Source organism: Anabrus simplex, chromosome 1, assembly GCF_040414725.1.
Source record: "Anabrus simplex isolate iqAnaSimp1 chromosome 1, ASM4041472v1, whole genome shotgun sequence".
In the NCBI taxonomy this organism is placed as follows: Eukaryota; Metazoa; Arthropoda; class Insecta; order Orthoptera; family Tettigoniidae; genus Anabrus; species Anabrus simplex.
This window is the reverse complement of record NC_090265.1, coordinates 803241423-803253533: the sequence shown is the minus strand read 5'-3', so window position 1 is coordinate 803253533 and position 12111 is coordinate 803241423.

The window sequence follows — 12111 nt, the reverse complement described above, 5'->3', positions numbered from 1 at the left end:
ATTTCAACGACAAATTAGTAGCTATGTCCCGGCCAGGACGAATAGAAGTACATAGTGTGACGACCTCTGCTGTTTGATATGTTCCTACACTACGCCAAGGATCATACAAGAGAAATAGATCCGTCACTCCTGTATAATACAGTTCACTGAGAAAACAGGTCATGGAAGCTATAGTGGCCCCTGTATCTCCGCCAACATAAGGAAATAAATACCACGATAATATCTCGTAATAAACTTGATAACAGTTGTTACTTTGTTAAAATTTTAATCGTGATAGAGGTAATGATTGCATTTCGGTAGGAAAGTTGTATCTAAAGCTTCTCTCGTATCTTTTACTTGAAAAGCAAATTGCAATTACCGTATTTGTATGTTGGCAATACTACTATAATGCTAGCTTGTATCGTTGTTCCGCCGTTCGTATTTTAATGTACATTTACATCTATTAGATAATAAATGCAACATTGATTACTGAAAATGTTAATGCAATTCATATAAAACCCCAAAACGCCCATATTTGCCTAAATCACGATCTAACGTAACCTCATTCTTTCGCCCGTTCGTTAAACCCTTCCCACGACTTTTATGTATGGGAATGGAAAACAGGAGAAGGAAAGGAAGAAGTAAAACACAGCATAATGCACACAGTTTATATTTTGAATTTTATTCCAAACAGCAGGTAAGAAGCACAATCACACACACGTTTACTCGCAACAGCTAGGTAGTTAAATGTGAAATACGTTCATGATCATAATACTATTTCTTCATACTAAGAACGCATATAATTGTAATTTCATTCCATACTCTCAAAAAACTGGATCAAAAATCTCGTTCAATGCGAAAGAATCTCAACAAATTTTCGTCTAACAAGCGCTATTACTTACCGTACGACCAAGTTCCCTTCACGCGCAACGATAACAGTCAAGGAACTTAGAATACTCTACAGGTAGGCCATTCCGAGCATGTGTGCTGCCATTGGTCAGCGGCTTGTGACGTCATCGGGAAGAACACATCTGCGGTCTGTAAGTCTGTAATATTCTCTTGCATTAAATGCTGAATGCAAAGCAATATTTATCGTCTCTTTTGCGCTTTCAAACTGGAATGTTTTTCTTTCTTGACTTGGAACATATGTTTAAATCATGAATATGTTTAATGAATGAGAGAAAAATAGAAAATATTTATCGTAGGGTAAATTATAGTGCATAATGTATGTGCCAGCCCCGTAAACCTTAATTAGGCATGTTCTTTTTTTTGTTAATAATCATATTACAGTGAATAGGTAGTTCTTAAAATTGGTTTAACATTTTTCATTTTTTTTCATCGGACAAAACGGGTGTGGATTTCGCAGGCTACCACGACTTAGCAGGCTACCACGACTTAGCAGGCTACGGCGCTCAGTGGACTGTTTTTGCCACGGTAGGTTTTAAATATCCTTCAAAAGTTGAAGTTAGCGACACTGTCACCGGCTAAAGCATATTATTTTATGTTAAGGCAGGAAATGTTATCTATGGCTGTTAAGGAGATACAACTCAGAGTGGGTTCTTCTTTACAGCATTCTTCTTCATTGCTTCCCATTTGGCCTTTTTGTTCAAATGTCTCATACGAATGAAAGTCCTTGTCCTTCCATATAAGGCAATGATTTTCCTATCGACTTCGGGAAATTTCGAGCGTAACGTTGATGTTAATGTTTCCGTTACTTTGTAGCACCTTGAAATGCAGTGCCCGTGGAAGGAAGCAAAAATAACTTCAAACGCCATTGTCGTAGCCAAACAATCAGGGGAAATGATAGAGATCCGGTCTTGTTCAGAGGATAGTATCGGATCAAGACGATATATCCGTTTTTGTTCCCAACGAACTGTCAATGTTTTCACACTTGTAGGCGACGTAACCTGCCGAGTATTTTACAGCATCGTCTGTTACATCTTCATTGGGAATCGTTAAACTGCTCAGGTCAGTACCAAGTAGCAAGTTTTCTTCACTTCTATTAAAACTCAAAACATCGGACGGGTTGTCAGTCACTTCGATGCAAAGTTCGCTGGAAAGGAAATTCTGGAATTCTTCAGTTCCTTCGTCAGGCGTGAGAGGGTCAGAAAATGTAGAAAGTTGACTTCTCTCCTGAGCAACAGAGGCTCCACGAGATAGAGGCATAATCGTTCACGTTTCCAGTTAGTATTAAGAGTCGCATTCTGTTTTTCACTTCGAAAGGAGTGGGACCCCAAAGTCTAGAAAAATAATTGTCCAGACAGTCTGATTCAGTCTGGAAGTCAAAATGTACTTTGCCCTAATGCCTTTCATATCTCCAAAGAGTCCAATAAGGGAGTTTATGGATATTAAAAACCCTTTCTGGAATGGAAGGAGACTGCTTCTTTTCCCCAGCCGCATACCCAAGCAAATGTCAAAAAATCTTTTTAAAGTGTTTTCTTGACTTCGATATTTGAGGCCATAACCACTTCTAAGGGGAGCTTTTCCGTCGTTAGGGACCCTTGAGTTCAAAACAACGAATACATCATTTATTAATGATGTTTGTGTAGAATATATTTAATTTCTGTTCTTTCATTAATATATCTGGATCAGGAGCGGGTTTTGTGTTGGTTGCCTGGTCTAGTTTCAGTTTCTTCGGAGATAAAAGAGTCTGATACTGTTACGGCCCTTTTCCTAACTGATGTCGTACCACTGCGGTGTTCTCCCTCCGTTATAACCTAAACAGAAAAGAAAGGTATTGTGGTTTCTGAGTACGGTCCTTTTTTTTACAATTGGCTTTACGTCGCACCGACACAGATAGGTCTTATGGCGACGATGGAATAGGAAAGGGCTAGGAGTGGGAAGGAAGTGGCCGTGGCCTTAATTAAGGTACAGCCCCCGCATTTGCCTGGTGTGAAAATGGGAAACCACAGAAAACCATCTTCACGGCTGCCGACAGTGGGATTCGAACCCACTATCTCCCGGATGCAAGCTCACAGCTGCGCGGCCCTCAACCGCAAGGCCAACTCGCCCGGTATATGTTACTACTAATAACAAGCATTTCATGTCTGAATGTAATTTTAATTTTAAAAACATCAAAATAAAAGCCGAGATTAAGGAAAGTGAATATGACTTACTGCACTAGCCTCAGTTTCATTCTTCTTCTTCTTTTTAATCCCTTTACCCTCCAGGTATGGTTTTTCCCTCGGACTCAGCGAGGGATCCCACCTCTATCGCCTCAAGGGCAGTGTCCTGGAGCTTCAGACTCTGGGTAGGGGATACAACTGGGGAGAATGACCAGTACCTCGCCCAGGCGGCCTCACCTGCTATGCTGAACAGGGGTCTTGTAGAGGGATGAGGAGATTAGAAGGGACAGGCAAAGAAGAGGGAAGGATGCGGCCGTGGCCTTGTGTTAAGTACCATCCCGGCAGTCGCCTGGAGGAGAAGTTGGAAACCACGGAAAACCACTTCGAGGATGGCTGAGGTGAGAATGGTACACAGCTCTACTCAGTTGACCTCCCGAGGCTGAATGGACCCCGTCCCATTCCTCGTACTACTTTTCAAATTCCATGGCAGAGCCGGGAATCGAACCCGGACCTCCGGGGCTGGCAGTTAATCACGCTAACCACTACACCACAGAGGCCGACCTCAGTTTTATTTCCATGCCAATTCGGTATTTTCTGGGATGGAACAGCGTCCGATTTCAATATTTTCCGTATTGGGAGACTCAGTAATTCATTTTTCAAGTCTCGCTCATAATCATCCGAAAGAAAATGTTCTGAACATATTCTTGCATTATTAATATTTATCTTGTCCATTCGCTTGCACCGAGCTACCCATGTATTTTGGAGTGCCTCATTCTTTGGGAATCGATGGTAACTATGACCTCAGTTTTGTAACCAATATTATTACACAGAGCAACGGCACAGTTAGTTCTCTTTTTTCTCATTTTACTTAAATACGTAGAACACTAAAGCAACCAATTGCCTATTAAATGAGAAACGAAGTGTTTACACTGGCAAGTTAGATTTTATAACATAGACTTTACTATTTATCACCCACAAACTTAACACAACCAAGACTTCAAAGCGAGTGGCAAGTTCAAAGCTCACTGTATCTTCCCAGTGACGTCACGTTAGACTTGACTCGTTTGCTACCAAATGCGCGGGAAGCCGGAATACACCCCCCCTGGATAACAGTGTTGTGTTTTGAATTTGCTGTACCGCGCAACTGAATGTGTAATGCCAACCACTGCCTTCTAAATTAACCCTCTATAAGAGAATTTTAGTTTTCACTAGTTGGCGGAGATTGAGGGACCCATCTCGGAACTGCTTCGGACGCTCCCTATGAAGTGTCACCCCCTTGCACTACGCGGCGCTGGTGTAGGTAAACAGGGATCAGCTGTCCCTGAACATGTCATTTTAAATGAAATCTGATGTGACTTAGTTCGGAATTAATCGTTTAAATAAATTATTTAAAACCGTGTGTTTATTATTGTTATGTTCCAGGAATGTGCATTCTCTTTACTGACCGATGACTGTGTTTTTGTGCGATCTGTGTTTCGTGCTTATTAAGATTATGATGTTCCTTGTTTTGAAAGTAATATGTGACCAATTCGTAGTAAATATTTTACATTTAGTAATGATTTAATGACATTACTTCTGAAATTGGTTCGTCAGTGTCTTAACGAAATGTCAAACGGGTATGTGTGTATAGAGCTATTTCATTAATTCACCACAAAATCAAACTCAGTTGCAATTATCAGCTATAACCTTAAAAAAGACACATGTTCGAGTGTTAGTGTACATGCTGCGTAATATAAACACATTAAAACTCTGCAGGCACCCACATATGTTACGTACCTGTATGTCATACGTATGTAATTCCTACATAACTACTTAAATTATATATTAACATGCTCAAATTAATGAATCTTATCAGCACTTCACCCCATCAGTCAGTTAACTAGACACCTTGGACATTTTCCGGGTATGTTTTGCGGTCGTACATGCTTGCATTTCTTTCCGTACTTCTTTTGTTCGGAAATAAAATCGGCATCGTATGTAATGAAAAATTGATTTTGGTACCAAGTCCTGAGCATGTTCAGTACAGCACCCAAGTCTATAAGGAACAGTAATTGAAGGTAAACTATCAAGGCATTCTTGAATTATTTCACCCCATATGCTTCTTGTACACTAATATTTCTCACAACAACTTCCTCTACATGAGAAGACATCAATAATAATTCACTCGATGGATAAATAAGATAGTTGGATGCGTTTAAATATTCTTCTAGGCTTTTTGGGTCCTCCTCTGTATTGTTTTGCATAGAACCAATACATGCTGTACAGCCTATCACTTCGGTTGCATCTTTAACAATATACCCACAGAACTGATGAATGACATTAATTTTTGAACTGGTGAAAGGAGCTATTTGTTCATCTTCCCAACTTGATAATGGTGGACCGAGCTAGTTGTCCGTGCGGTTAGGGGCACGCCGCTGTGAGCTTGCACCCAGGAGATAGTGGGTTCGAATCCCACTGTCGGCAGCCCTGAAGATGGTTTTCCGTGATTTCCCATTTTCACATCAGACAAATTCTGGGGCTGTACCTTAATTAAGGCCACGGCCGCTTCTTTCCAACTCCTAGGCCTTTCCTATCCTATCGTTGCTATTAGACCTCTCTGTGTCGGTGCGACGTAAAGCACATAGCAAAAAAAGGTAATTGTGGCTGATCAAAGGTAAGCGTGCTGTAATTTTTTTCCTGAGCTGTACTTGTGATTTTGGCATTCTCTTTGACAAACAGCTTTTGCCATGGGTCTAATCTGACTGAAAAATTATGTTAAGGGTACTATCACTTTAAGGGCAGATGTTGACGTGGGATAGCCTTCGACCACTTTGAGAACAGAGTGGGATCTTTTGGGGGTGAAACGAAAATGACGCTTATCATTCGAATGTTTATTGTAACCCGAATTACAACCCGGGACATTGCAAGTTGTAGGCATATTCGCATGCTGTAGTAAAATGTAGCATATGTCAAAGTATACGTCCTACTTCTCAAATGCATAATCATTTTCACTTTTCAGTTCATGAAAAGTTAATGCCAGCTATTTTGAACTTATACAACTGGAGAATGTATAAAACTACTGAAAAAGACCACAAACTGTTTGCACACTTCCACAGTAAGCCGACCAAAAGCGCGCGTACTTGGCCCTTTTATCGACAGCAGCGCTGCAGGTGGCGGAGAACATGTACACCGTGTCTGTTAACATGTGATCAGGACGAATAGAAATGAATAGTGTGACGACTCTCTCTGAATCACATGTTAACAGACACGGTGTGCATGTTCCCCACCACCTGCAGCGCTGCTGTCGATAAAAGGGCCAAGTACGCGCGCTTTTTGTCGGCTTTATGTGGAAATGTGTAAACATTTTCTGGTCTTTTTCGGTAGTTTTATACGTTTTCCAGTTTTATAGGTGCAAAATATCTGGTGTTAAATTTTCGTGAACTAAAAAGTTAAAAATATTTAGGCATTTGAGAAGTAGGACGTGTACTTGGGCATAAGCTTCAATTTATTTCCGCATCTGAATATGCCTACAACTTGCCATGTTTCGGGTTGCAAGTCGGGTTACGATAAAAAATCGAATGAGAAGCAGCACTTTTTTCACCCCCAAAAGATCCCACTCTGTTCTGGAAGTGGTCGAAAGCTATCCCACGTCAAGATCTGCCTTTAAGTGATAAAAGTCGTATCTGTGATCTGCATTTTGCGGCCGAACTTATCAAAAAGTGTAACAGTTTCATTATTAATGGCGAGAAAGTGGAAATTCCAAGACAGAGATGGAAACTGGATCCTGCAGCAGTCCCACATATATTTTCTAATCTTCCGAAATATTTATCACGAAACATCACAGTAAGAAGATCTCCATATCAACGCCAGTCTACCAAATTAGATGTTCCTTCCACAGGTGATTATTCCAAACTAGCCTCCCCTAGTATTAGCTCTGTATGCTCTAGTGCTGGTGATAAATCACAGGTTAGCGCTGATAACAAGAGGGTATTGATCTTAAAAAAGAGAATCAAACATCTCCAGAGGAAAGTTACTTTTTTAGCAGAAGATTAAAAGAAGAAAAGAAAAGAAATGCTGAACTAGAAAGGGAGCTTGAAGAAATTAAATAACCCAAAAAACAGGTAAATACCCCTAATGAAAGACTAAGTAGGAAACAGGAGATAATAATTGAGATACCATACTGAAGAAGAACAATACCAGAAGTTCAAAATGCATGCGTTGTGATCAGGAACTTCTACTGGAAGCACTCCTGTTGAAAATTAAGTCCCCGAAAGGTTACAGGCATTGTAGACAGCATGACCTTCTGCCACTACCATCACCATCACATCTTCGCAGTCTGTTGAAAGGCCTGAAGTGTTCATACGGTATCAATCATCATTCAGTCAGTGCCATTTCTCAAGCCTTTAACACTTATGATGATGATGACAACAACAGGTTAGGAATATTAATATTCGATTAAGTTAAACTAACAGAAGAAATAACTTACAGTTTAATGGTACTTCTTTAAAAATAGATGGGTACGTGGACTTTGATGATCTCACACCAAAAGATCAACAAGCAAATATTGCAAATCATGCCCTAGTGTTTATGTTTGTACCACTCTTAAAGCACTGGGTGCAACCTATTGCAATATATGCAAGTTGCAATTCCACACCTGGTGACATACTGTCAAAAATAATAATCCAAGTTATTATTCAACTGGAAAATGCTGGGATTCACATTGTTGGATTTGTGTGCGATGGGAGTCAGACAAACAAGAAAGCTTGGCAAAATCTTGATATCAGTGGTAAACTAAATAACTTAAATGTAAGCATTCACAATCCTGTGAGCTCCTCCAGAAAGATTTGGGGATTTTCAGATGCCATTCATATCCTGAAATGCATTAGAAACTATTTTCTTGCCAATGAAAATTCTACCTATATAGGCCACAATATCAGCTTCAACTATTACAGGCTAGTTTATGAAAATGACACCCTCCAGGATTCTGCGGGTTTGCGAGTGTGTTCAAAAATAACCTCATCACATATCAACCCTAACGGTTTTCAAAAAATGACTGCTCGTTTGGCGTTCCAGGTATTCAGCAGGGCTATGGCAAACGCAATTCAGTTTTTAGAGACAGTCACACCAATGGTTTAGAAAGGAAGTGAAGCCACAGAAATTTTAACAAGGGACCTCAATGATGTTTTTGATGCATTGAATGCCAAAACTCCTGACGAAGCATTATTTCGTGATTGTGAGAAATTTTATCGTTTGTGTGAAATGAGTGAGATTTTAAAAGCACCAAACAATACATTCGCCTCTGAGAGAACTCTTGAGTCCATGCGTGTGACACTTAAATGCACAATAGAACTTACACAGTATTTGTGGAGCCGCGGTTTTTCTTATGTGCTTACAGGCAAATTCAACCAAGACCTCTTGGAAAGGCACTTTGACATCCTACGATCCATAAGCTGTGATGATCACCCTTCTACAGTGGACTTTTTGCATCTGCACATGTTACAATCATTGTATGTCCCACTAAGCAATGCTATACCTAAAGGAGGTAATTGCCAGTCTGAAGTTGAAGTGCCCTTAACATCATTTTTCAGTCAGATTAGAGCCATGGCAAAAGCTGTTGCCAAAGACAATGTCAAAATCATAAGTACAGCTCATGAAAAAATTTACAGCTAGCTTACCTTTGATCAGCCATCCTTATCAAGTTGGGAAGATGAACAAATAGTTCCTTTCACCAGTTCAAAAATGAATGTTATTCATCATTTCTGTGGGTATATTGTTAAACATGCAAGCGAAGTGACAGACTGTACAGCATGTATTGGGTCTCTGCAAAACAATACCGAGGAGGCAAAAGGTAGCCCGTTTTCAGCTTTAACAAGTCTACAGGAATATTGTAGCTCATCCAACTATCTCATTTACCCATTAAGTGAATTATTATTAATGTTTTCTCATGTAGAGGAAGTTGTTGTGAGGAATATTAGTGTACAAGAAGCATATGGGGTGAAATAATTCAAGAATGCCTTGATAGTTTACCTTCAATTACTGTTCCTTATAGACTTGGGTGCTGTACTGAACATGCTCAGGACTTGGTACCAAAATCAATTTTTCATTACATACGATGCCGATTTTATTTCCGAGTAAAACAAGTACGGAAAGAAATGCAAGCTTGTACGACCGCAAAACATACCCGGAAAATGTCCAAGGTGTCCAGTTAACAGACTGATGGGGTGAAGTACTAGTAAGATTCATTAATCTGAGCATGTTAACATATAATTTAACTTAAGTACTTATGTAGGAATTACATATGTATGATATAACGGTACGTAACATATGTGGGTGCCTGCAGAGTTTTAATATGCTTATATTACGTAGCATGTACACTAACAGTTGAACATGTGTATTTTAAGGTTATAATTAATAACTGCAACTGAGTTTGATTTCGTGGTGAATTAATGAAATATGACTTAGCTCTATACACATATACCCGTTTGAGATATTCGTTAAGACACTGACGAACCAATTTCAGAAGTAATGTCATTAAATCATTACTAAATGTAAAATATTTACTACGAATTTGCCACATATTACTTTCAAAACAAGGAACACTATATCTTAATTTGCACGAAACACAGATTGCACATAAACACAGTCATCGGTCAGTAAAGAGAATGCACATTCCTGGAAAATAACAATAATAAACACACGGTTTTAAATAATTTATTTAAACGATAAATTCCGAATTAAGTCACATCAGATCTCATTTAAAATCACATGTTCAAGACAGCTGATTCCTCTTTACCTACACCAGCGCCGCGTAGTGTAGGAATATATCAAACAGCAGAAGTCGTCACACTGTGTTCTTCTTTTCGTCCTGATGTGATTCAGAGGGAGTCGTCACACTATTCATTTCTATTCGTCCTGTCCCGGCAAGACCATCTACAATAATATCAGACCTTAATACAAAAGCAACAAGGCCGACGCATCGGTTCCATATAAACACGCCTGTGATACATATACATAACCTTTTTATTATCGTATTGAGTTGCTAAGCTGTCAATAATAACGAACAGAATACTTTACTTTGGGTAATAGACCAATACTATCTAGAACTAACCTATACAGTTATTTAGATATGCAATATGTGGATAATTCAAAATATAAATATTTTCTATGAACTAGTATGGTAAAGGATATATGTAATATAGGATTGCATTCAAAAATAACAATCCTGGAGGAATATTTGATGCGTTTCAATTCAGTAAATTAATTAATCAATCCCCAATGATCCGAATTAAGGGCTGTCGTCCAAGTGGAAGATTACGTATTAATTGTCTACCTAGTCTTTTCTTAAGTGATTTCAAGGAAGTTGGAAATTTATCTAATTCGTGTAGATATAGTAGGGGGCACACTTGGTAAATTATTCCAGACCGTAATTCTCCTTCCTATAAATCAGTACTTGTTTTAGAAATACATTTATTTGAATAAGCTTTCTATTACCATATGCTTTTAAATATATGGTAATAGCCTACCTCGTCCAAGAAATTTGTTAGAGACATAACCTTGTTGCGAATTTCAATTCTCTTATAACAATGATTCTGATAATGATCCACCAAACTGCTGCATCTGTTTCTTCAGATAATCAATAGAAGAATCAATTCGAAATTCTCTGGTAGCATATGCATTTTCGTGTAAAGCACTTAAACACCTAAATCGTTGGCAAGGTAAATACGTACTGTAAGTGACAGTATATCAGTTGATACCATGTCCTCTAATTTAAGAAAGGGAATGCAATCTTCATTCACAGATAAAATAAACAGTTTTATCACTTTTTACAACCTCAAAAGGTATAGTAATTGAGAAATGTACTAGGATTGGCACCAATACAGAGTTTTGGCCTTATCTGGAAGAAAAACAGCTCATTAGGTACACGGAACACACCCTCTCTATTGAAAAATGTATCCTCGAATTTTTTAATGCACTCTAATAATTTACGTGTAGCTACGAACAAATACAGTAGAGACAATACACGACACTGAGCGAGATATCGAGGGACAGCTATTGGAGCTCACTCTAGCGGATAGACCTGAACAATACTGATTCTCTCATAAGAGCACGTGTATTTTTGTGTGACGTTTTTGGTGTTATTTATGCGTTTTCACTGAGTTGACATAATTAAATAGTAGCGTGTGTCATTCCTTGATATCTCCTCTCAACATGAGAGGAAAGGTATGTGCTGTGTTTGGCTGCAGTAATTACGAAGTAGAGAAAAATGCGCGGTCGTTCTTCAGGTTCCCTCGTGACAAGAACATGTAAATAATATTGTGTTTGCAGATATATTCTTCCACTGACAAAGAGATTTTTATAGTACTTCATAATCTTCTGACCTGCTCGACCCATATTTTAACTGGCATAAAATGTACTACCGTACGCATTTTTTGTTGTATAGTGCAGCAGTTAAACTTCAATACCGATGTGTTGTTGTAGATGTGATCTGTGGGTTTTGAAATGTCACAGAAGTGATTTGGATAATGTGTACAAGAAAGAAGGGACGTTACGCTTATATAAGAATTATAAGATCTATTCAGATAATTTCCAGGCCAGCGACTTTAAAAATCTTCCACTATACAGCCAAGGTTATGTTACATTTTTACTGTAATTGTACGTAAATTTTCCTCAAATCATCACTATCGACAACATTTTCATACTTTTCTTTCTTTAATCCCACTTCTCAGATTAAAGCCGGAATTTTATAGATTTTCTTTCTGTTAGTAGGCTTCATATTAAGAGGAAAATTGTCCAGCTTTTAAGTGTTAATTCATTGCATCATGTGTGTAAGGAATGTGCCGATATTTTTATTGACAAGTGTATTAATGTGATGATACAATGTTTTTAAATGAGAAAAAAGACAAATCCAACCGTAAAAGTTCAAGCAGGAATGCTAAAGCTATAAAAGTAATGCATAAATTAAAGATCAAGCCATTTCACAGCAGCCCATTTCATATCTTGTTTATGTGTCTAATTTCAGTCTTTGAATAATAACCTTTTAAATAATTCTTCATTCAGTTATCCAGAATTGCTTTAGCAACTTCGAAGT